This window comes from Lepisma saccharinum, chromosome 2 (assembly GCF_977018435.1).
Source record: "Lepisma saccharinum chromosome 2, izLepSacc3.1, whole genome shotgun sequence".
In the NCBI taxonomy this organism is placed as follows: domain Eukaryota; kingdom Metazoa; phylum Arthropoda; class Insecta; order Zygentoma; family Lepismatidae; genus Lepisma; species Lepisma saccharinum.
The window spans coordinates 135,108,617-135,133,340 of NC_139230.1; the positions used below are offsets into that span (position 1 = coordinate 135,108,617).

At 36.3% G+C, this 24,724-nt stretch overlaps 1 long non-coding RNA gene across 2 annotated transcripts in view; it reads right to left on the reverse strand.

The window, feature by feature from the left end:
- Window positions 1-930: 930 nt before the first annotated feature.
- Window positions 931-24,724, reverse strand: part of LOC145984509 (uncharacterized) — a 51,788-nt gene continuing 27,994 nt past the window's right edge. For both annotated transcript variants that reach the window (XR_014441339.1, XR_014441340.1), the window contains exon 3: window positions 931-1,053. This is a non-coding gene — a long non-coding RNA (uncharacterized LOC145984509). The remainder of the gene's footprint in view (window positions 1,054-24,724) is intronic.

The following is a 24,724-nucleotide window of genomic DNA, read 5'->3' on the forward strand; positions in this document are numbered from 1 at the left end:
GAATTGTGCAAAAGTGACTCAGGTCCCTTTCTGCAATAAGCCATTCATATATATATATATATATATATATATATATATATATATATATATATATATATATATATATATATATGTGTGTGTGTGTGTGTGTGTGTGTGTGTGTGTGGGGGGGGGTGTCATAGTTTATGTTAGAAAGCAGAGTGCAATATCCTGGGAGATTGGGGAATTTCAACCCACCAACAATTTTGTCCTACGTAAATTCAGTTGGAATAGGAACTTCCTACTTTGTAAATACCTGATATGTATAGTATGTGTGTATTATTATATCCATATGTATACACACAAACATACACATCAGGTATTCATAAACTAACAAACCAGTTCGATTACCAACTTGATTTTTGTAGGACAAAATTGTTTGTGGGTGGAAATTCCCCCCTGTCCCCCAGAATTTCACGCTTTTTAATATTTTTAATACTAACAATTCCAACAAAATAACCTTTACTGCCAACTTGTTGATTTGGTTGATGGTACCAAGCATCTTGTTCAGAGAACTGGACCCAAGATGATTTGGTTGGATTAACAAGATTAAGTCAATCAAATAATTTTGTACTCTCAACCTTCACGTTTTGCTCGCGTATAACAAACAAGGGATTTGGTTGCTGTAGCTAGGATTTGTTGCAGCCAACCAGACTTTTTTCTCAGTGCAGTGTAAGTTTCATGTCTCTATTGCTTCTTGTACAAAATTTGCGCACGTTCAAAATCTCGTTTTCCTGGCTTCTAGGACACCCTGTAGAATTATACAAGTAGCTATTATTATAACTTAAACATGTTCTAAATTACACATTTAATAAGTTTCTTGTTACGTAGTATAGATATAAGGAAGATTTTTGAAAGGAAGATAAGAAGGGAAGGTTCATTTTATTATTAAATTTCATGTTTCATCTCGTTATTAGTTTATTGCTATAAATACGAAACATTTGTTAGAATTGACCATCAGATCATCTTATCTTCAAATCCTTCATTTTACACAAGTCTTTGCTCCATCTCTGTATCATCGTTTGTAACAATTGCCTGAAAATGAATAAGATATGACAATGAAACAACAATTTAATGAATATATAGAGCAAGGTGTTCGAATGACTTTTAAATTTTAGACACGCATATTTTGAGTATCATATCAGACCGTGATACAGTTCCATTCAATAAAATCGTCGCATAAGGTTTGGCAAGTTTAGCGTCTATCTAAATTATATTACAAGTTCTGCAACAAGGTGCGAAAATATCTATCTGAAATCAGAGTGACGTTGACTTCGGAGGAGGAAAAGGTGCGACCACATATCTGTGGTGTGGAACAGTCTTGTTCATGGGATGATGAAACAATGCAGTGTTATCAAACATTTATATAATTATAAGGTTAGTATTGGTTAAATATTGTTTTACTAATGCGAATTAGCATGAAGAATTAATAATAATTTATATTGTTACTTTAATTGCTAAGCATAGATTACAAATCGTATTAATAGTCTCAGTTATCGTTCACCAACTTGATATATGCATGCATGAATGTATGAAAGTGTGTTTGTGTGAATATACTTGTTTGAATTTTGTTTCAAATCTCCCTTTATGCACAGGTACGTTAATTGGTACTGGAACTACGGAAAAAGACAACGATGTTATCACTACGCCATCGGAGAGGAACAAACTCTGTGAGTGTAAATGTATATCACTCATTACAACAATTTTCAGGTTACTTTTATTATATGAGATGATATTTCATTTATACTTGTGAGATAATAGTGGTTTGGATCTAATAACAGAAACACTATTCATTACATAATTTAGAGCCTCCCTGATGGCGCAGTGGTAGCGTCGTCGCCTTGTAATCAAGGGGTCCCGGGTTCGATACCCGGTGGAGGCACAAGTGGTTCGGATTCCACTTTAAATTGTAGGTCCAGTCCCGATTAGCCTTACTGTGCATAAAGTGGACTTACAACACCAAATCAACCAACCATTACATAACTTAGAGATGTATTTTTTATTTGCTAAATTAATTATTATACTAATTTTTTTATTTTCTGTAAAAGTGGTAACCGCAAGTGAAGAAAAATTGGGAAATTACATTATTAAGGTGAGCAGTTTGTTATATCATCGCTTTGTGCACACACATGTTAACTGCAACTGGGGATACATTTGAATTGAAATTTGAAACATTATGCGACATGATTGGAAATCGGAGGTGGAAACACTGTTTAGAAGACGTCGATATTTTACCACTGCGCTCTGGAGAACACCCATCATAATGAGGGATTATATTATATAGGGTACGACGTGAAAAGTCTCTAAACACCTCCACCCCCATGAAATGTCAAGGAGTTATGCTGAGCACAATTGGTCATGAAAGAAACAGGTTAGGCCCGGGTTGGGAGGGGGGAGGGACGATTGATGCGTGTGTCAAGCTGAGGTCTGCCATATTACTGTTGGACGCCAAGTTGAATACAACTGAAGCATTTTAAATGCGAAGGGATGATATTATATATCAAGTCAGGCTTGAATTTGTGGTGAAGTATTTTCGACATATCTTTAACCAGTAAAAAGTTATTAATGAATGCTTGTACCCATTTCCTTCTTTTCGAAGTGTCAGAAATGAAGCATTAAAATGACTCTAACTCGTCAGTAACTCATCGAGATTATACTGACGTCTTGGGAGAGAAGATCGCATGCCATAAAACATGCAAATAATTTGTGAAAATATGAAACGAGTGTCTCGATGCTTGAGTATCTTGGTGAGTTACGCAACCCATGCAATGATTAGCAACCGCCATTTTAAACTCTGAATATGTCGAAAATAATTTCCTATTAATTTATTATTGTGTGACCATACCACTTGACATACGTTCTTGAAACGCAGGTACACACTGAAAGTGAGGGTTCGGATGTGGAAATAGGGAAAATAGGGAATGATGGAGGCGTCAAGGAAGGTGGCCAATATGTATGTGTTCAGTTGAAGGAGTAGGTCAGAGGTAGAGGGTTAGGTCACCAGGTATTTTGTTAGTTGAACAGAAATTTTACAATGAAGAAAACAAAAGGAAAGCAAACAAAATGTTCCGAGACGTAGAATTTAAAATTAACAGATCAGCTTCTCGATGGTGTAGTGGTAACGCTGACATCTTATAATCAAGGGATCGCAGCATACCCGTACCCAAGGGGGGGTCAAGAGGGCCATGCCCACTCATCGAACCATCAAATATTTAATGCAAATCTATAAAATTCTACAAAATTAACATGACAATTGCAACCCTCAATTTCAAATTTTGTGCAAGTAAAAACAAATTTCGTAATTTTTATGCTCGTTTCGCTCGCAATCCTTTGTTTTCTTCCAGTCTCACAGCTGTAGCTAGGGGGCGGTGGGAGTCAGACCTGCGACCGAACGATCTAAATGAAAAAAGTTGTAAAAGAGAGAATGCCATGGCGACCTGTCAAATTATTTGCACTCTATTCCATATTGTTTAAAATTAGCAAAAAATTGGATCTATTTTTTTATCTGTTCGCACGCAATATTATAATTTTCTGTAATGCATTGTAAATTACCAGAGAGAGAGAGAGAGAGAGAGAGAAGTATGACCAAATATGTACTTCAGACTGTTGCTGCTAAACAGATTTGTCGTAAATACATGAACAATTATTTTGAGGAATAGGAGCGCGTACATGTGAGAGACAATATATATCATTTTTGCTGTTGGTTTATTATCAGATGGATGAATTGATTAAGTAATGTATTTAAATAATTTATGTTCTATATGTATATGTAATAAATAAACTTTGAATATGTAGAGAATTTAGTGGCCGCGCTGGCTCAGTCGGTAACGCGTCTGACTACCATGCTAAAGGTCCCGGGTTCGATCCCCGGCCGGTTCAAATCCGTGAACTTTTCTAACGGTGGAAGCGGCCCCGGCGCCCACCCAGCGTCGAATAACATGGGTACCTGGGGGAAACCCTGGGTGGTAAAGGCGGTCAGGGGCGTGATGCTGATCACGTTGCTGATCACATGCCCCCACTCACGACCGGATCAAGAAAGTGTGGGGCGTTACCCCCACACCCCCTATACGCCTTCATGGCGTGGTGCTATGCACAGGGGAACACTTTACCTTTTACCTTTATATGTAGAGAATTTAGTGTTAACATCTTGCATATCTATTTCCTTATTTTACGTCGCTCCAAATGTGTGAAACATATATGGTACATGAAAGTTATACACGTCATGTGTAAAAATTAATCATATTCGGAGTGCATTTATCTAGCGTTTTCTGTCTTTCAAAGATAGAGGTTGTGTGCTTGTTTTCCATTATTAGCTAATGTGAAATTGAGCTTGTTGAAAAGAATATTTAGAACCCTTTGTTCCAACACAAATGCTTCAGTACCGACTTCTATCCCCTTTCTGTGTGATTTCCGAGAATAATAACGTATTTGATACTACTACTACAACTACTACTAATAATAATGTCATTATTATTATTATTATTATTATTATTATTATTATTAATATTATTGGCACGTTTATCCTAGTACTTGCACCCCATCAAAATTCGTGGTTGCGCCTCTACTCCTCCACGAAGTTAAAACATTGTCCATAGTATTAGCATCTCAGATCTTCAATTTGCAATTGAATTTGAAGATGCGAGTGATACCACAAACTGCTTGAATAAAGAGAAGGTGGGATGGACTGCAGATTGTCCTTTTATTAGCAACATTTCTTGAATGCTAAGTTTCATTTTTATTGGATTCAACAGATAAGAGTAGGTACATAATATACTGCATCTTCAATGTCTACATATGCTAGCTACACATAGGAAGGGGCTGCAAAATCTGTGCAGGGGTTGCGAAAATCTATTCTCTTCTTTGGTGCCGAAATCTTTAGCTAAAGCTCTGATTAGGAAATATTTCCATTAGAGATACCATTAAGAGATTTACACCATTATAGAAACATATACACAAATAAAGTATGGCATTTTATGGATCATTATTAATAGAAAGCAAAAATAATAAAAAAACTTATTAAAAACATTTCATCTATCTTCTAATATCTTGACATTTTGTTTTCTTTCTTTATATATATATTTTATTATATTATTTAATTATTTACATAATATAATAATAATAATAATTCATGGTAGTGTATATATATATATATATATATATATAGAGAGAGAGAGAGAGAGAGAGAGAGGAAGAGGGAGAGAGAGAGGGCTTGCCCCCCCCCACTCAAAAGAATCCTGGGTACGGGCCTGGATCGCACGTACGGTTCCAGTGGAAGCACATAGTATGTGCAATGATGCTTAGTCCACGTGAAACTACAGTTACTGCCCAGAGTCAGACTGTTAGTAAAATTTGGCCTAGCGTCTTTTGCTAAATCTTCCCATATTGCAGTATGAGTGGGATTTATAGAGCGGCCAGGAGCAAAAGAACCTTCGGTTAAAAGTCTTCGCGCATTTTTCCCTGCATCTGTTTAGCTCGACCAATGTTGCCAGGTCAGATTTGAATAAATCGGGAGATTGTACATTGAAAAACCAAATTTGATAAAATATCGGATGATCTAATAGTAGTGGATTAATGTCATTCACCGGTGGAGGGCTTTCTAAAGTTGTCTTGCACTATCTTTATTAAATTGATTGATTGATTGAGTTTGTGTTATAAGTACACTTTATGCACAGTAAGGTTAATCGGGACTGAACCTACAGTTTAAAGTGGCATCCGAACCAGTATGGGCCTCCACCGAGTATCGAACCCGGGAACCATTGATTACTAAGTGACGACGCTAACACTGCGCTTTCTTTTTTAAGGTTAATTATTACTATTATAAGTCAAAATATAACAGTATTACTCTTACTAGGGTTCAAACTTTTCAAAAATATTCGGTGGACTCAAACACTACAATAATATGTTCACAAGAAATCTCATTAATTCTCCCATCCATGTTTTAATGATTGATTGATTTGCTTTATTGGATAATGGATAATTGGAAAATTAGAAAAATCCACTCGTAAGGAGCACTATCAGCACAGTCGAGAACTCTAACCACTACACCACGCCCTTTCCTTCCGCTGTAACAACAATTTTTAAGTACTCTGTCTCTCCAATATTGTAAATGTCGTTGGGTATACATGTAGTTGAACTGTTGTTACTTTACTTTTGAATTGCTTTCTTGTAGTATGGCAGCTATCTTCGAGAAATAATTTTCGAAGTGATGAAGAAAAACGAGAATATTGGTAGTTGTGAAAATGAATACTTAAAAATTGTTGTTACAGCTGGTCGTAGCATATGTATCCAAATAGGCAACATATGGTTTTGTAATGTTTATGCACCATCAGGTACCAACGCTAGAAATACTGGGAACATATTTCACGCTACAGAAGTGGCGAAGGCATTAGGTGGCTCCCGTCAAAACATTGTGCTGGTGGGTGATTTTAATTGTACTCTAAGAAGACAGGACCAATATCCAGGATTCCATTGCAGGCGCTGGTTGAAGGGTTTAAACTGCACGATGTTTGGGTGGCTAAAGGTCTGAATATAGACTGCTACACATACATGCGTGCCAACACAGCGAGTCGGCTTGATCTTTTTTACGTGAGTGCACACATGATTAGCAAAATATCTGCGATTAGAATTTTCCCAACGTGCTTTAGTGATCATTTAAGTGTCCAACTCGACATGAGTTTTGATTGTACCTTCAGTTGGACGAGGGCGGGGATTTTGGAAGTTCAATGTACGGTTATTGGAAGATGAAGAATTTCCCACCGAATTTAAACAAAAATGGAAGAAGTGGGAAGATATGAGCGGGCGTCAAACTGACATTATTATGTGGCGGGACACTTTTCTAAAACCTTCCATTAAATATTTCTGATTAGCATATAGTCGTGAAAAATACTCAGATTTCAATAAGAAATATAACTTTTACTACAGAGTTCTTTACGAACTAACAACACAGTTAATACAAGGGCAGCCAGCGTTTCAAGAAGTGAAACGAGTGCAAGCAGTGCTGCTGAGCATGCACAGACAGCGTATGCAAGGTTACAATGTTAGGAGTTGTCTTTCTATGTTTGACACACAAGAAGAAGTCTCGCTGGTGCAGGTGTTAGCAGAGAGGCGCAGTGCACAGCGAAAGAGGATAACGTGTCTCGATACAGCCACGGGGAGAATAAGCGAACCCAAGTTAATACGAAATTACTTACGGGACTTTTATGAAGATCAGTTTAAAGAGAAGGAAAAACTAAAATTGCTGACCAAGGCAGAAATATATTTTATTATAAAACATAAACTAAACGTAACGTTTCAACCTTCTAGCAAGGTCTTCTTCAGACTCTGTACCAAGTACAAATGTAACAATGTACAAAACAGGACGATGTATAAGTAGTAGTATTGATGATATTATAAGGACACTTATAGCGTACAAATGAAGAGCTCATATGATTAAACAGCCCGATTTGGCTACACTTAAAACTATGCCAAGATGCCCTTATTCCCCATTTCTTCAAGTGTGATATGCTTTTAATTCCAAGAACCCTGAATCCTAGTGTAGAAAAGAAGAACCCTCAATAGACAGATTTGCCCACACTTAAAACTATGTCAAGAGGGGGCATATAGCCCAATCGGCCATGTGTGTACATATTTAAATCTAAAGAATTTTGAATTCTAGTGTACAAATTAAGAAGCCTCAACAGACAGATTTGGCCAAGTGTGCAAAAGCTGAATCTCTCATTTTGTTGTCCATAAATTTGTCAAAAATATGTCCCTCTTGATATTATTATAGCTACACTTAAAACTAAGCCAAAATGCTTATATTCTTATGATCTACAACTTACAGATCAATACAATAGAGGATTACTTGGACAAGGGCAGGCTGCAAATTGAAGTTTCATGTTCTTTCTAATCTTTGATCAGTTTCATGTCCCGGCCAGTAATAAATTATGTACGCCTGGGGGCTTTCATTATTATTGCTAGCATGCATGAGATATAATCTACACAGCTAAAAGGGGGAATTATTGATATTTCTGTGCTCTTTCAGGGAAAATTCCCTTTGCATGATAGCATGTATGGGCCTGCATGCCATTGACTTCAATTCACTGGAAGAGCATAAAACTTCAATTAATATTTCTGTATAATAGAAGTAAATTCTTAGTAAAAAAACATTACCCCCCTTGCATGCTGTCATGCAAGCCTGGGTACAATTCTAAAAGGCTCTGTAATGTTAATATAAACACAAGTGAGACTTACAGAATATTCATTGCACAGTTCAAAATCCAATTTTGACTGTATTTAGTTGATTTAGAGCTCATAGCTCCTGGGTTCTGATACTCAATAAAATGTGGACATAGTCCCATGGCTGATTGCCTTGTAAACAAGAGCTCTGGGTTTGAGTCCTAGTAAAATGTGAGGCCTCCCCTGATGGCAAAGTGTTAATATTGTTGCCTTGTAAACAAGAGCTCTGGGTTTGAGTCCTGGTAAAATGTGAGGCCTCCCCTGATGGCAAAGTGTTAATATTGTTGCCTTGTAAACAAGAGCTCTGGGTTTGAGTCCTGGTAAAATGTGTAAGATTGAAATACATGTGGCAAAATAATATCTCCACACGTGAGATTTTGAGAATATTCACTGCTAGTTGATATACAACTGATAGCTCCCAGATCTGAAACCTGGTAAAGTGTGTTATACAACAGCATAATAGAGCAAAATTATTTCATATTGGGGATCACCAGAGCCTAGTTATTGCTGTTGTCTGGGTATAAAAGCATCAGCTCAGCCACTAACTGCTGTTATAATTGTTTTGGCATATTGTCCATAGTTCTGTTTTTTTGGACCAAGAAATTTTATATAAATAAACAATAAAAATGCCAAATCAAAAATATTGCAATCAGTGTAATAAAAATATATCTAGTTCTAATTGGTCTAGGCACCGGCATATTTGTGACCCTAAGAAATGCAGAAAGGCCACAAAAATGTGTCCAAGATGCCATAAAATATTAAGCAAGGTATATTACAAAAGGCATAAGTGTACTTGTTATGTACAGTCATCAATATTGCCCTCACAACCATCTACATCTGGTCTGAAAAGGAAGCATGAAACACCAGTTAATGCTAGAGCAGCAAAGCAGCCACGATATGCACCACCTATCCATAGCAGTTTTGCTGGCCAATTAAGGGATCACTGTTTTAAATCAGAGCCAAGATGTGACATTAAGAATTTTTTGAACAGTATAAATCCTGATGTGCAGGCAATTCTAAATGCACAAAATGGCTCTTATAAGCTGTCCCTCAAATTGTTTGCACAATATAAGAAGCCAAATGGCACAAAATTTAACAGCCCCACATAACAGAAACTGTAGCTGTATATTCAAATGCAAATTCAGACAAAATAATAAGCAGTTTGATAGATCAATTGAATATTAAACACTCTGAATTTGCTGGAAAAGAGTCAGGATGGAGCCTATGCGGATCTCCACACAAGTTATATGTTAATATTTCTGAATTCAGCCCATTACAAGGATCTACATATCTGCCATTACCTGCCAATATTAAAAACAAAAGAGCCGTGGTTAACATAAAAAATAATGATGAGAAATGTTTTCTGTGGTGTATTTTAGCTGCTTTGTATCCAGTTTTAGATCATCCTGAGAGAATAACTTATTATAAACAATATGAACACAATTTTGATGATGCAATGGAGGGTTTAGAATATCCAATGTCTGTTCATAATATTGATAAATTTGAAAAAAAGGCCAGGGATATCAATGGTAAACAATTATCTATTAATGTTTTTATTTGTTCCACTGGTCGTGGCAATTGCTTGATAGCACCTCTCAGAATCAGTACACTTGATGATGATTCTGCTGTTCCGATTGATCTGCTCTTAATTGAAGGGGATGGCACACACCATTACACTCTGATACACAGTCTTGAAGCTTTAGTAAGAAAACAACTAGACAAATTTAATAGAATATTTAAGTTGTGTAGAAGATGTTTAACTGTATTTGATGGTCAAAAAATGGTGAATGGGGTTCGGGAAGTGAATACAGAAATTGCTAAAACCAAGTTAATTGAGCATCTGAAATACTGTGGCAACCATAAACCTGTTCATATGCTTATGCCTAACCCAAGTGAAAATGCCAAATTCAAAAAGTTTGAAGCCTTGTTGGAACACCCAGCATATATATAGTGTGTGATTTTGAATCAAACCTCAAACCCCTTGCATTCTGCAGTCCAGATCCTGAGGAATCTTCAATTACATCATACCAGTTACATGAGCCTTCTAGTTTTTATAATGTTATTGTACAGGATGGTGTTGTTAGTGAAGAATATTTATACATGGGAGCAGATGCCATCAAAGAATTTGCACAAAGAATAGAAAATGCGTGCCATGACATAGCATCTAATGTCTTATTAAAATCAAAACCCATGTTGCCTTTAACAGAGAAACAGATTGAAGATTTCAACAATGCAGAAAAATGCAAGGTATGTGATTCTGAATTTTCAGATACAAATATCAAGGTTCATCACCATTCTCATACAGATGGTAAATTCTTAATGGCCCTGTGTAATAGCTGTAATATTAAGATCCAGAGACCAAAATTTATCCCCATATTTTGCCATGGTGCATCCAATTATGATTTTCATCATCTGATCAGGTACGAGGGGTTTGACAAGCAGAATTTAAATATTTTAGCTGAAAATAATGAAAAATATATTGCTATTAGCAAAATAATTAAAGTTAATGGTGTTCCTATTCACTTAAGATTTCTTGATTCATACAGAATTTTATCGGCTAGCCTGGCTACACTGGCCACTCAATTATCTGATGATCAATTCAAAATCACTTGTGCTTCGTTTCCAAATCAGGACCTGAAATTAATTAGGCGGAAGGGTGTATATCTATATGATTATGTTACAGATTTTTCTAAATTTGATGAGTGTTCTCTGCCACCAGAACAAGAGTTTTACAGCAAAATCAGAGGATCTGGAATCAATGATGAAGATTATCACCATGCCCAGTTGATGTGGAACAATTTAAAATGCCAGACATTTGGTGATTATCACAAGGCTTATTTAAAACTTGATGTGACCCTCTTAGCTGATATACTGCAGGCATTCAGAAAATCTTCTATGGAAAATTATAAGCTGGATCAAATGTATTTTTACAGTGCTCCGTTCCTAGCATGGTCTGCAATGTTTTTAAACACTAAAGTGCAGTTGGATCTCATTCAGGATCAGGACATGTATCTGTTTATGGAACAATGTATAAGAGGAGGCATGGTGCAATGTTCTCAGAGATATGCCAGAGCAAATAACAAATATATTCCCGATTATGACCCAGCACTGCCATCATATTATATATTTTATGTGGATGCAAACAGCTTGTATGGTTATGCTATGATGGATAAATTGTCATATGCAGGGCTTGAGTGGGTTGAAGATTTCAACATTGAAGATCTTCAGGATTTTGATGACAATGACTATGGGTTGTTCTTAGAAGTTGATCTGACAATTCCTGATGATTTACACAACACATTTTCTGATCTGCCCCCAATTCCTGAGGTTAAGTGTTCACCTGGCTCTAAACAGAAGAAATTGATGATGACTCTAGAGCCAAAACAGGATTATATCATATATTACAAAAACCTCCAGTTCCTAATGAATCATGGTGTTCAAGTGAAGAAAGTTGGAAAAGTTTTGAGGTTCAGGCACTCAAGATGGTTGAAGCCTGATTGATACAAACACAGAGCTTCGAACATCTGCAATGAGCCAATTTGATAAATCTTTGTTTAAATTGATGGTCAATTCAGTGTATGGCAAAACAATAGAAAATGTCAGAAAACATATTGATGTTAAAATAATTACTGACCCCAGCCGGAGCAAAAAATTGATTGCAAAGCCCAACTTCAATTACAGAAGAATTTATGATGAAAATATGGCACTTTTCAACATGAAAAAAAACAAAGATTAAGTTTGATAAGCCTATTTATGTAGGGGCTGTGATATTGGAATTGGCCAAATTACACATGTTAAAATTGTTTTATAATGTGTTGAAGCCTTTTTATAAGGATCATGTAAAACTGATGTACATGGACACAGATAGTTTTGTTCTTGATATTCAAACAGAAGGTGTTTATCAAGATATAGCACAGCCTGAATTGTTTAAATATTTTGATACCACTGAACATTCAAAAATTAAACCCCAGAACAAAAAGGTGCCTGGCAAGTTAAAAGATGAGACACTTGGTGATGTTATTGTGGCATTTGCTGGGTTAAGGGCCAAGATGTACAGTTTTGAAACATGTAGTGGCGCTGTTGCCAAAAAGGCCAAGGGCATTGGCAGAGTGACTGTGGACAAAGAGCTTGAAATTGAAGATTACAAAAATTGCCTCAAATCATGTAGCACAATCAGAACATCAGAAAATAGAATTCAGAGTGTGGATCACTTGTTGACTACAAATATTGTAAGAAAAGTGGCTCTGGACCCACATGATGATAAGAGATGCATTTTGTCATGTGGCATACATACTCTACCATGGGGTCATTGTGATTTGAAAAGTGGTAATCAATGCCCAATTAGAGAGCATGATTTGAAATAAATAAACATGCCTATGAACTTATTTGGGTTCAAAAAACAGGCTATTATGGACCTGCCAACACCACAACCCTCTTCTGATATAATATCTAAACTAAGTGCTTTGTTAATTATTCATCTGAACAGCATACTTACAGATGTTGATGATGAAACAGGTAAAACATTGTACATATTTAACAATAATTTAAATCATTACCAATTACCTGTAGGTGGTCAATTGCAATTTATTACAACCCCTGAGGGTAATGTCAAGATTTCAGTAGGGAGAAATATTTATAGAATTAAGCACTCAAACATGATTTCTGGCACTGTATATACTGTTTCTGCTGGTGACTGCTTATATATTGAGGTCCCGGGATCATATGACAAGCTTATACCTTTTTTTATAGAATTAAGAATCAGATATTCAATAATAAATAACCACTAAAACAAAAATGCCTAATGATATATTTGGCCATAGAAGGCATGAAGATCACAGTGATGAGATTCTGATGCTTGACGTCAGAGTCAAGAAATTAAGAAGTGATTTACAAGCTTTACAAACCACACTCAATGCCAGTCTTCAACTAGAAATTACAAATTTACAATCACAATGCATGGACCCTCTTCTTAAAATTGACTCAGAACTCAAAGTGCTGCTTCAGAAATATACTGATTTGGCCACATTAGATAATTTTCAAAGTTTAGAAGAAGCTGTGGCAGCTCTTCAAGCCAAATTTAAGACCCAGGTCACCAACTCTGAGCAACTGAAACAGCAATTGGAAGAGCAGATAAATAATGTCCAGACACAGCTCCAAACAATTGTCAAAAGCATAAAATCACAAGAAGATTTTGATCTAGTGATTTCCACTCTAAAGGAACAGATTCAATCATTACAGATAGCTAATCTGGACCCCTTGAACAATGCCATAGCCGAGGTTAAAGAAAAAATTTAGACACTTGAAAATTTTATGAACAACTTGCCATCTTCTGATGCTTTGAGTGCAATAACTCGGAGTGTTGCCAACATTAAGCTGCAACTTGAAACATATGAAGATTTTGGAAAAATTCAAAGTACCATAACCCATCTTGAGGGTACAATAGAAGCAGTGCAAAGTGATTTCACAAATGTACAAGAATCTCTAGAATCCCGCCTGCCTGGTATTGTAGACACACTTGTCAGTGTCCAGCAACAAATCACAAAGCTTGAAAACCTCAACACTGAATCTGAACTATCTGATTTTCATCACTTGATCGATGATATCCAAACAAAGCTTGAAATTTTACAACAATCAACACCCACTCAGGCAGATGTAGCCCTGCTCCAAAATGCTATGCAAAATGTGGCTGATGCTTCTGAATTAAATAATGTGAAATTGGCACTTGGATCTTTGCAAAATACTGTATCAAATCTGCCTACATCACAGGAACTTAAAAATATTAAGAGAGCTGTGAATTGCATATTGAAATCAGAAGATATCAAGAATATCCAGACAGAGGTCAAACAACTTACTCAGACAGTGGCCACTCTACAAACTGGGCCTCCCCCATGGCGCAGTGGTAGCGTCATTGCCTTGTAATCAAGGGGTCCCGGGTTCGATACCCGGTGGAGGCACAAGTGGTTCGGATCCCACTTTAAACTGTAGGTCCAGTCCCGATTAGCCTTACTGTGCATAAAGTGGACTTAAACAACAACAACTCAAGCCACTCTACAAACTAATCAACATATTAATGAACTGCATGCCCTGTTTGAGGATATCAGAAGACAGGTCCATGATCTTACTGCTCAAAATTCAAAATTGGCAGTTATTGAAAATTTGCAACAAATTGTAGCTAATATCAAGCAACAGCTAGGGACCATGGAATCCAATCAAGCAAATGCTCTGTCTGTTTTTGCCACCCAGCTTCAAGAGATTGTGCAACAATACAAGAAACTTGTTGTGGACATAAAAATCAAGCCAGGCCATGATGATGTTGTTAGGACCATCAATGAGCACCTTGAATCTGTAACAAGCAGATTGCTTACAGCAGAAAAAGAAATAACAGGCATAATCGAGAATCCAAAACATACAGTAATTCTTGAATTGTACAGCATCCCCAACAAAGAATATGATTCACCATTTACACCAGGTGGCAAAATATATATGCTGTCCCCTGCACAATTTTATTACCAGTTTTTTGTTGGGGGCACACTGAGACCAATCAAGATCAAATATTGGCTTCAACCACAGGCACACCACTACCCTACCTTATCAATAACAAATGCTGACAACAAACCAAAAATCACCAGTGTAGAGTTAGAGGATTTTACAGATCCCAATACATTAGAAACATCTTATGCTGAAGATGATGGCTCTCTGGAATTTCATATACAAATAGGAGACAAATTATATTTAGAAAATCCTGTAGTATCAGCTGCGGAACACCCCATAGTTGCAATATTCCTGTTTTCATATTATGTCTAGACAAATTATTGTTGATGAATTACACAGACAAGCCAGACATAATTATAAGAGACTGCCAGTAGTCACAAAAGGCATAGATGATTTATGGCAGAGCGACTTGATTGAGATGGCAAGTGGACAGCTGAAAAACTTAGACAAAATCAACAAGGGCTACAAGTATCTACTCACTGTAATAGACACATTTTCAAAATTTGCCTGGGCTCTGTCACTCAAATCCAAGACTGGAAAATGTGTTACAGAAGCCTTCAGGACAATCATCAATCAGAGTGGAAGATCACCGCGCTATTTGCAAACAGATAATGGCAAATAATTTTATAATTCTGTGTTCCAACAATTTATTAAAAGCCAGTCAATACAACATTATTCGAGTTACAGTGATCTCAAAGCCTCAATTGTAGAGAGATTCAACAAAACCCTAAAAAATCTTATGTATAAACAATTTACACTTCAAGGTAATTATAAATGGATTAATATTCTTCCAGAACTTCTACATAAATATAACAACTCGGTCCATTCCACAATCAACATGAAACAATCTGAAGTAACTTCATCTGATGAGCAAAAATTGATCAGGACTGTTTATTATCCTAGATACCAGCCAACAACAAGAAAGGCCAAATACAAGGTGGGTGATCAAGTAAGAATCAGCAAATATAAGCACTTATTCAAAAGAGGCTTTACAAGAAACTGGAGCACTGAATTATTTACAGTGGTTCAAATTAAACCTGGGACCCTTAACACATATATAATAAAAGACCACCGAGGAGAAATTCTCAAAGGCCGGTTCTATGAAGAAAAACTCAACAAAACTAAACAGCCTGACACATATCTCATAGAAAAAATCATCCGCAGAAAAGGCAACAAGTTATTTGTCAAATGGCTAGGACTTCCAGAATACAGCTGGATCGATGCAGACAAAGTGATAATATGAGCACCTGGGATGTTATAAAAAGGCTGCCAGAACCTGAACAGCAGATTAAGAGAAATGGCAAGTTGCTGCCTGAAAATATTAGATGTCTTATTGTTGGGCCATCAGCTTGTGGTAAAACTACACTAATGATTGATAATTTTTTATTGGCACCCAACTGGTTAGACTGGAAAAACAGGCACTTGTATGTCTTCTCTAAGAGCTTGGAACAATTAAAATATCAGCAGCTGATGAAGCTATATGATGGATTGGATATTGCCACTTTTGAATCAGATGTTAAGCCACTCCATGAATGTCTCGATAACTCTGTTGTTGTGTTTGATGACATTATACTGGATAATCAAAACAAGGTTAGAAATTTCTTTACACAGGGCCGACACAAAAACATTGATTGCTTCTACCTGGCACAGACTTTTTCTAAAATACCGAAGCAGCTGATCCGAGACAACAGCAATTTTATATGTGTGTTTCATCAAGATCATACCAACCTCAAACACATACATGATGAATATGTAGGTGGGGACTTGAGCTACAATGATTTTTCCAAGTTTTGCAGTAGGTGCTGGAACCAGGACAGTTATGGGTTTGTCACAATTGATATGTCAAGAAAACCCAATAGTGGCAAATACAGAAATAAAATCAACAATTTTCTAGACATTGAAACATATATAAATAACCATGAAAAGGCCAATCATTGATGATCTTAAATTAAGAGATTATCTTGTAAAAAGATTTAAGGGATGGAAATCACAGAACCGAGGAATTTATGAACAACACAAACAAACAGAACAGCCTATTATTGATGCTATTAGTGAATTAGGTAAAAATATCAAAACTGTTACAGAGCAAAATCAAAATTTTATCACAGAGCTTGTACCTGTAGCTGCAAGGAACATATTAGATTATCCAAACACCCCACTTTCCAGTATTCATACACCTAGTCCTGTTGCTCCTCGAAGAATTGAAGCTACTCAGGATCCTATTGAATTGGGTCTTCTTGCTCAAAAATATTTAAGCACACCTAAAGACAACAAAGATGAGGTCTTTGGCTTATATGCTGACACAGATCGTGATGGTAACATCATACATAGAATTGGCAATTTCAGAGTAACATTTATGGGAGATGATATAATTGTATATTCAGAATCTCATCTTGGAGAAATAGGTGGTTTTGTTAAATATCCCGGCACACCTGGATTGTTGGAACTGATGACTAGGAAAAGGCCTGGCAACTATACAGATCAAGATTATGAGCACTACAAAGAAATATTAATAAAATCAGATGCTCTATACCAGAACAATGATCCCACACAAAAAAGAGTCAAGTCTAGCAGTGGAGCAAAATACAACAATTTAATCAAGCCCATATGGTCACAAATTAAGACAGGCAGTGGAATCAAACAATACAACACCCTGCCTAAAGAATTTGTCTGGGTTGATGATGTCAGGAAACTTGTAGATAGGTTATTGGTGATAGCTGGGGAGGAAAATGCTGGCAACCACAATTCTTACAATGAAAAGGTTGGAATTATAGACATGATAAGCACAAAATTGTATAATTTTATAGTGAATGACACTAAGGGGATTGGATATCTTATAAAAATTATTAATACTCTACCACCTAAATTTTGGAATATTTCTGAGGGTCGGGGGTTGGTTAATGACATTATAAACAAGCTGCCATTTGAACTACACATTCCAGGCTATCAGAATTGTGGTCCAGGCACAAAATTGGACCATAGATTAAACAGAGGTGATCCTGGTGTTAATCCCCTAGATGCTGCTTGTAGAGACCATGACATAGCATACAACACACATACTGATCTTGACAAGAGACATGTTGCAGACAAAAAATTAGAAGAGGCTGCATTTGGTAGATTTGTAAGCAAAGATGCTTCTTTAAGTGAAAAAATAGCAGCATTGGGAACCACCATAGCTATGAACACCAAACGAAAACTGGGGTGGGGGTTGTGAATATGTATATAATAAACCTAGGATGAAGGCCAAGGGTGTTATGTATCAGATACCTTATGCAGGTCTTAAATCTCTTAAAACTATTGATAGTCTTTTAACCAAAAAGCAGCGCAAAAAAAAAATTCTTGTATTGCCAAGGGCCATGGTATGAAATTGTTGCTTAGTACCCCCCAATTAAAAAAAATTACAACAATCTAGAAAAAAATCACATGTAGGAGGTTTCATATTTACTATCCCGGCCATCTTAGCAGCACTTGGGGCTGTTGGGAGCTTGGCTGTGGGATCAGCTGCCATAGCAAAAACAGTAATAGATGCCAAGAAAAATAGGGCAGAATTAGATGAATTGAACCGCCATAACCTGGCCATGGAGAAACGAGGCAAAGGTGTTAAGAGAGCCATGAATAAGTTTAAAAAAAACAAGAGCCGCTTACAAACCAAGATATTGAAGCTTTAATCAAGCCACTGGGCATCAAAAATTTTAGAGGTGTGTACATGTCTGATTCTTTACCAGAACAACCACTCAACAAAGAGTGTGGCATTGTTAATTTGGATAAGTACAAAAATCAGGGCACTCACTGGATTTGTTATCTTAAATATTTAAACAATGAGGCATTTGTGTTTGATTCATTTGGAGGTGTTCCACCTGAAAATTTAATAAAATATCTAAAATCAGCTAATCTTTATTACAATAATGCCCGTGTTCAAAACTTCAAAGATGTTAATTGTGGACATTTGTGTTTATCTGTTCTTAGATATATGTCTCAAATAAATAAACCATCAATTGAAAATTTTCAAAAGGCCTTGTGGTATTTAAAACATCATGGAGGTATTCCATCTCACCAGCCAAAATTCAATATTGAAACTCAAATTACATGATGATATAGTGTATCCCAAAACAATAGCTCTCAGAGCATTTTATGGCATGTACTTGATCCCTAATATTACACACCACAACAACAAAATTGCAGTAGGTGATCAAAAAATTGTCATCACTCCAGGGCAGTATAATCTATCCACTCTAAATGCTCAATTACCCAGAGGTATAGTGTTAACTCAAAATTCTGTCACTCACAGAGTAGAGATTGTATCTGCTACAGAAACAGTGGATCTGGGTACTATAGGAGAGCTGTTAGGATTTGAGAACAACACAGAACTTGAGCCAGCCATCAAACACACTGCTATTAATATACCTAAATTCTTAGCCATAGAGACTCTGAATATTCACTGTAATGTGGCCGAGGGTATGATCACCAAATCAAATGGCATAGGCACTCACAAACAAACTGGCATCATTGCAACATTTAAACCAAATTCTGAATTTATGGAGCCCATCATCTACACTCCATCCCCAACATTATATTTTCCTGTGTGCCATAATACAATAGATAACATTGAATTGATGTTCACTAATGAAAAAGAAGAATTAGTTGATTTTGCTGGAGCCACAACAACTGCAATCATAGAGATTAATATTTAAATAAAAATACATACAAAAAAATGGAAAATATTGAGAGTTATGAGCTACAATCATTCCCCCCAAACAGGAGGACATTTGCAAATTTAAATCAACCCAACACAGAGATTGAGGTTGATCTTGATGTAGGGGATGGCTTTATACACCCCCACAGAGCAGATCTATACATCAAATTTGATGTTGTAAAGCTCGATGGAACAGATTATCCGGCAAATTCAAATATAAGATTGGTGGACAATTTTGTGCCGCATCTGTTCTCTGAAATTGAGATCAGAAAGCATGGTGTTGTTATAAACAGAGTAGATTATCCCGGCATTACCTCCACAGCTTTGGCCACACTAAAATTATCCAAAACCGATTTTTCTTACTACAAAGTAGGTGGATTTGAGGCTGGTGATAAAATATTATCCAAGAGCCACACAGTGCTGTTCCCTATGCGCCTGTTGCCAGGATTCTTCTCAGATTACAAAGATATTATGTGGAAGGATGGTTTAAGAATCACATTTAGAAGAGCTGCCAATGATAATAATGCTTTGATGAGGTACAGCACATTAAACTCTACAGGGGAAGCTTTGCCTAATACCCTACCTGATGAAGGCAAATGCATTATTCAGACTATGGAGCTAAGAATCCCAGTTGTTGAATATGAAGCCAGTTATGCTCTTAAATGCAAAGCAGATATAATAAAAAATCGACAAGTACCTTTACAATTTTATACATATCAATGTGTACAGAAGCCTGCCGCTGGTACTTATTATGAGTTTGATGCTACAAATTCATTCTCCAGTATACAATATGACATGCCGGATTTTGTGGTGGTACTGTTTCAGACTGGAAGACACAATAATCAGGAAAAAATTCAAGTAGATTTGATAACTGCAACATCAAGAACATATATCTTTAAAATGGCAGAAATGAGGTATTTCCTAGAGAAAAGTATAATTTAGACATGTCCAAGGATGATTTCCTTAAATTATATGAAGCATTTGCAGCATACAAAAGGGTCACTACTGGCAATACTGACATGTATTACACACCAGATGAATTCAAAGCACAGAGACCCATGTTGTCATCAACACCTCAAAAAAGAGACAAGTTGTGGTTAATGACAGGACAAACTTTAAAATTATCTGTGAATTCCACGTTACACTCCCTGATGACACCATATGTAGTGTTATTCTCATAGGTGAAAAATCATATGTTTATGATGTAAGAAATGAGAGAGTCACAGAGCAATTCTAGAAGATTTCTGCACAATGTATTGTTTTAATATTAGATAAACAAATTGAACCTGGTATCCAATTGAATTTAAACCGGAAGTAAATATGTCTGTGTGTGTGGGTGTGGGTGTGTGTGTGGGTGTGGGTGTGTCTGTGGGTGTGGGTGTGTGTAGCTTAGTTTTAGGTGTGGGCAAAAAAAAATATCAAGAGGGGCATATTTTTGACAGAATTATGGACAACAATCTGACAGAAGTGCCTTTTGTAAGTGTGGACAAATCAATCTGAGGGGCTCATCATTTCACAGGAACTTCCCGAGGGCATTTTTACAAAAATCTTTGATTAGACGGAGTACCACACTTGAGCAAAAAGCTCATATGGGCATGTTGAGCTTGTTTTAAGTGTAGGCAAATCTGCCTGATGGGGGTTCATCATTTCTCGTCCTGGTTGTATAGCCAATTACACTACTTGTATATACACACAAATACTCCCCTCCAGACTATTAGAAAGTAGTTCTGGAACAATCTAGCAGGTGGCTTTCCCTTATCAACTGTACTTTTACCTGAAAGAGAATGTGGTGGGATTCTTTAAATCAGGCCCGCAGCCAGAATTGATCTCCCGGGGGGCTCAAGGGTTACCAGAGGGGGGCTTTGTACATCAAGTCCATTTTTCAAAAGTTGAACAGTATTACATGAAAGTATATTATGTGTGGGGGAGGGGGTCATTAAGTTACATAAAGTTTAGAAATATCACACAAATACTACATTTTCTCTATATCTTTTAAAATATCGCTTGAAGTGTTAATTGTCTGATACTGAAATCATCCTTTACTACACACTCCATACTACGTTTGATAATGCAGATATTTATATCACCTAAGACAAGATGGACAATATTCAATCATAGTGCCTAGTCTAGCATACATTCCACTCCCCGGCGGAAACAATAAAACTCCCCTTCGTTCCCAAAATTTTGGAGTTGTTAACCTTTGACGCAGATGCGGAGTGAATTTGCATAATGACATAAAAGTCGCAGATTTCTGTATAAATGGGAGGTTGTAACAAGGGCAACAAAGGTACTGATAAAGAAGCTTCCTTGTGAAGGAACTTTCTGATGTCTAGAGAAGAGAATCTCCTAAATACTAGCCGCTATACTATACTATTATGTTTTGTGATTATATTTTGTTATATGGTATCAAATTCCTACATTTAATTGGAAAGTCGTTTTATCAAGGAGAATTTAATCTGAATTACTCGTAAGGAAAACCGTTCCTTCAATCCTAAAACAAGCATCTGCCAAATAAGAGGTTCATTGACATCCGAAAAGGGGCGCTTGAACCTCCCTGTAGAATGAAAAGAAAACATTAAGTTCATCGCTTTCTAGCATGTAAATATACCTATTGGTTAGGGGCAAGCTGCATCCGGTAGATCTCGGTGGTGACAATATCTTATTCTGGTTGAAATAAGTGAAAATGTACTTCAACACCTCATCGAAAATATTCCTGTCACTTGAAATTGCACATTTAACACCGTACAACCTCACGTGTTACCAGTTTCCTCACAAATGGTTTGCTGCAGGGAGGGGGTTGGAGATGGAATATTCACTTTAAATTTACCCGTCAAAGGACTGGATGAAATATATTGTCTTGTCATAATAGTAACCTTGTCCACATCAGAATATGGCAACAAATAATGTTCGCATGTTCCCTTCTTTGTTTCAGTTAAATAACATTTGCGTCTTCTTTTCGTAAATTAAACGGCTGATATCGACTTTTTCCAGAACTGTATTTTTAATGTGTCTCCTAATCAAATTGGATTATAGACTATCAATTGTTATTATAAATTAGAAGTCTCGCCTATTGAATACAGCATTCATGAACGACTAATAGTTAACTCAACCTTAATTAAATATTTATTGTTAGTCATTGTCATACCCCTTCCTCAACTGCCTTATGCAAATTAGATTTTATGATTACACTAGTACCAGTAGAGGGGAAATAAACGTTAAAATAATTATCAATTGGACTGTCCAAGTAAAAGTACATCCTTGCTGGTGCTGATTAGAAGAAAATAAGAGATTGCCAAGTTTCGTTAGATTTGACACCATCTAACAAACAAATGCCATCCATCAACGACGAAATGCCACGTTTTACGTTTTATCTGTGTAATGTCGCAAACACTTAACGATGTATGACAGACAGCGTCTTGCAACTATAGAGGACTTGGTCCTTTCGCTTTCTCCAGCTTTTCTACATTATCAAGTGCCCTGTCAACCGGATTGAGCAGAATGCCTAACTCATGTGATGGCCTATGCAATAGTGTTGTGTGACATCACATATACATGTTTGATTTCGAAGATATAGATTTTGGATAAAATACACAGCAAAATTATATGTTTCTGTATATGTGATAACTAGGGCTGGTAAGTTAATAACCTAAAAATGACCTTTACAGTGACCTTAAAATTATTTACAAATGACCTAAAATGTCAAAAAACGACCAACAAATAGTTTCCTCTCTTAAAATGAAAGCTTGATTTTTTACAAATTGCAAGAGACTAGTTGAATATTTTGATAAAATCTGTTTGGTGGTTTAAACTATGAAACAAAGGGGGAAAACTCTTAACTGCTAATGTAATTTTCAATATTTTTACTTAAAGGTAACATAAAATACTCCGCAAGGTTTTTCTGTGCAAGTCATTCACCTTCTTTCAGAATGGGCCTTGCACGATACAGGATTCAGTCAGAATCTGAAAATACGGTTTTGCTTCGTGTGCATCAGATTACCTGATATTTTATGAACTATATATATATATATATATTATATTGTGACTAAATTTACTTTAAAATCACAGATTAAAATGATAATAGTGGCCAACAAGGGAAACTCAAAGTAGGTTTGAAACAAAGTATTTTAAGTATATTGGAAGAAAAGTAAATTTACCACAGATTAGTTCAACACAATCCATAGCCAAACATTTCAGTTAAAAATAATAGTATGCTTTTGCATTGACCGTATTTACGATTAATGGCGTACTTGCTAAAACGAAACGTGTTGGAGAATTTAAATACATAAGTTATGCTAGCAAATGCATTTAAAATTCATGATCCAACTGGGAGAAGAAAAAAGAAACTTCACAAATGAAAAAAAATGTAATAAAAACGGAAACAATACTGAAAGTGACTTAAAAACAAAAAAAGAGCTGAAAATGAAAAAAAAAACAAGAAAAAAAACATGTTTTCTGGTTCTAACTGAAGTGAAACGGACTGCTATCAGGTTTAGGTTCAGGGTTAGTTTATCTTCCAAAACTCAGAGAAAAGAGCTGATTTGTCATCAACTCCCTAGCATTAGTGATAACTTTATTTATCCAAATCGGTCCAAGACCGGACGAACAAGCCCAACTGGCATTTCCCTATTCGGCTCCAAAATTTATTCATGAGAAGGAGCTATTAGAGTATTTTATATGTAATGCTTAGAATTTACCTGATATTTTATGAACTCTAAACGCCATTTCAGGGTGGTGCACACGTTTTCAGCTTCGAATGAGCAAAAAGAGAAGCTATAAAAGAGTAAATATGGCGGGATCCTGTGAAAGTATTGGCGCTCTATTAAATTAACATTCTTGCAAGACTGCAGAAAAATGGTTGCAAACATTTTCTTCCTCGCTTCGCTCCAACAATACGTTGCAAAAGTGCGTGTTTTGGCCTTTGGATCGGGTGATTGGGAAGAATAATACTACAGCTGCTATACGAGACATAAGCAATATTCTATATACTGATTAATAAAATCAGTTCTTAAGATTTAATGATTAGTGTAGGTATCCTGTTTAATTTAAAGCAGGTGCATCATTTTAATGATGTAGTTCTATGAGCAATATTATTGTGCTTTTGATTTCCTGCATGCTGTAATAGTTGTACCAAGTGTACTTCGTAGGTACAATGAATGAACATTCTAATATCTTGTCGCAGGACAATATTACTTTAGGAAATGAAATTTGCACTTAACATAGAATCCATGTAATTATTGGTATTGATTGCTAGAATAATAATATTTACCCCAATAGGGTGGGTTCTCCAAAGGAGACACCTTATTG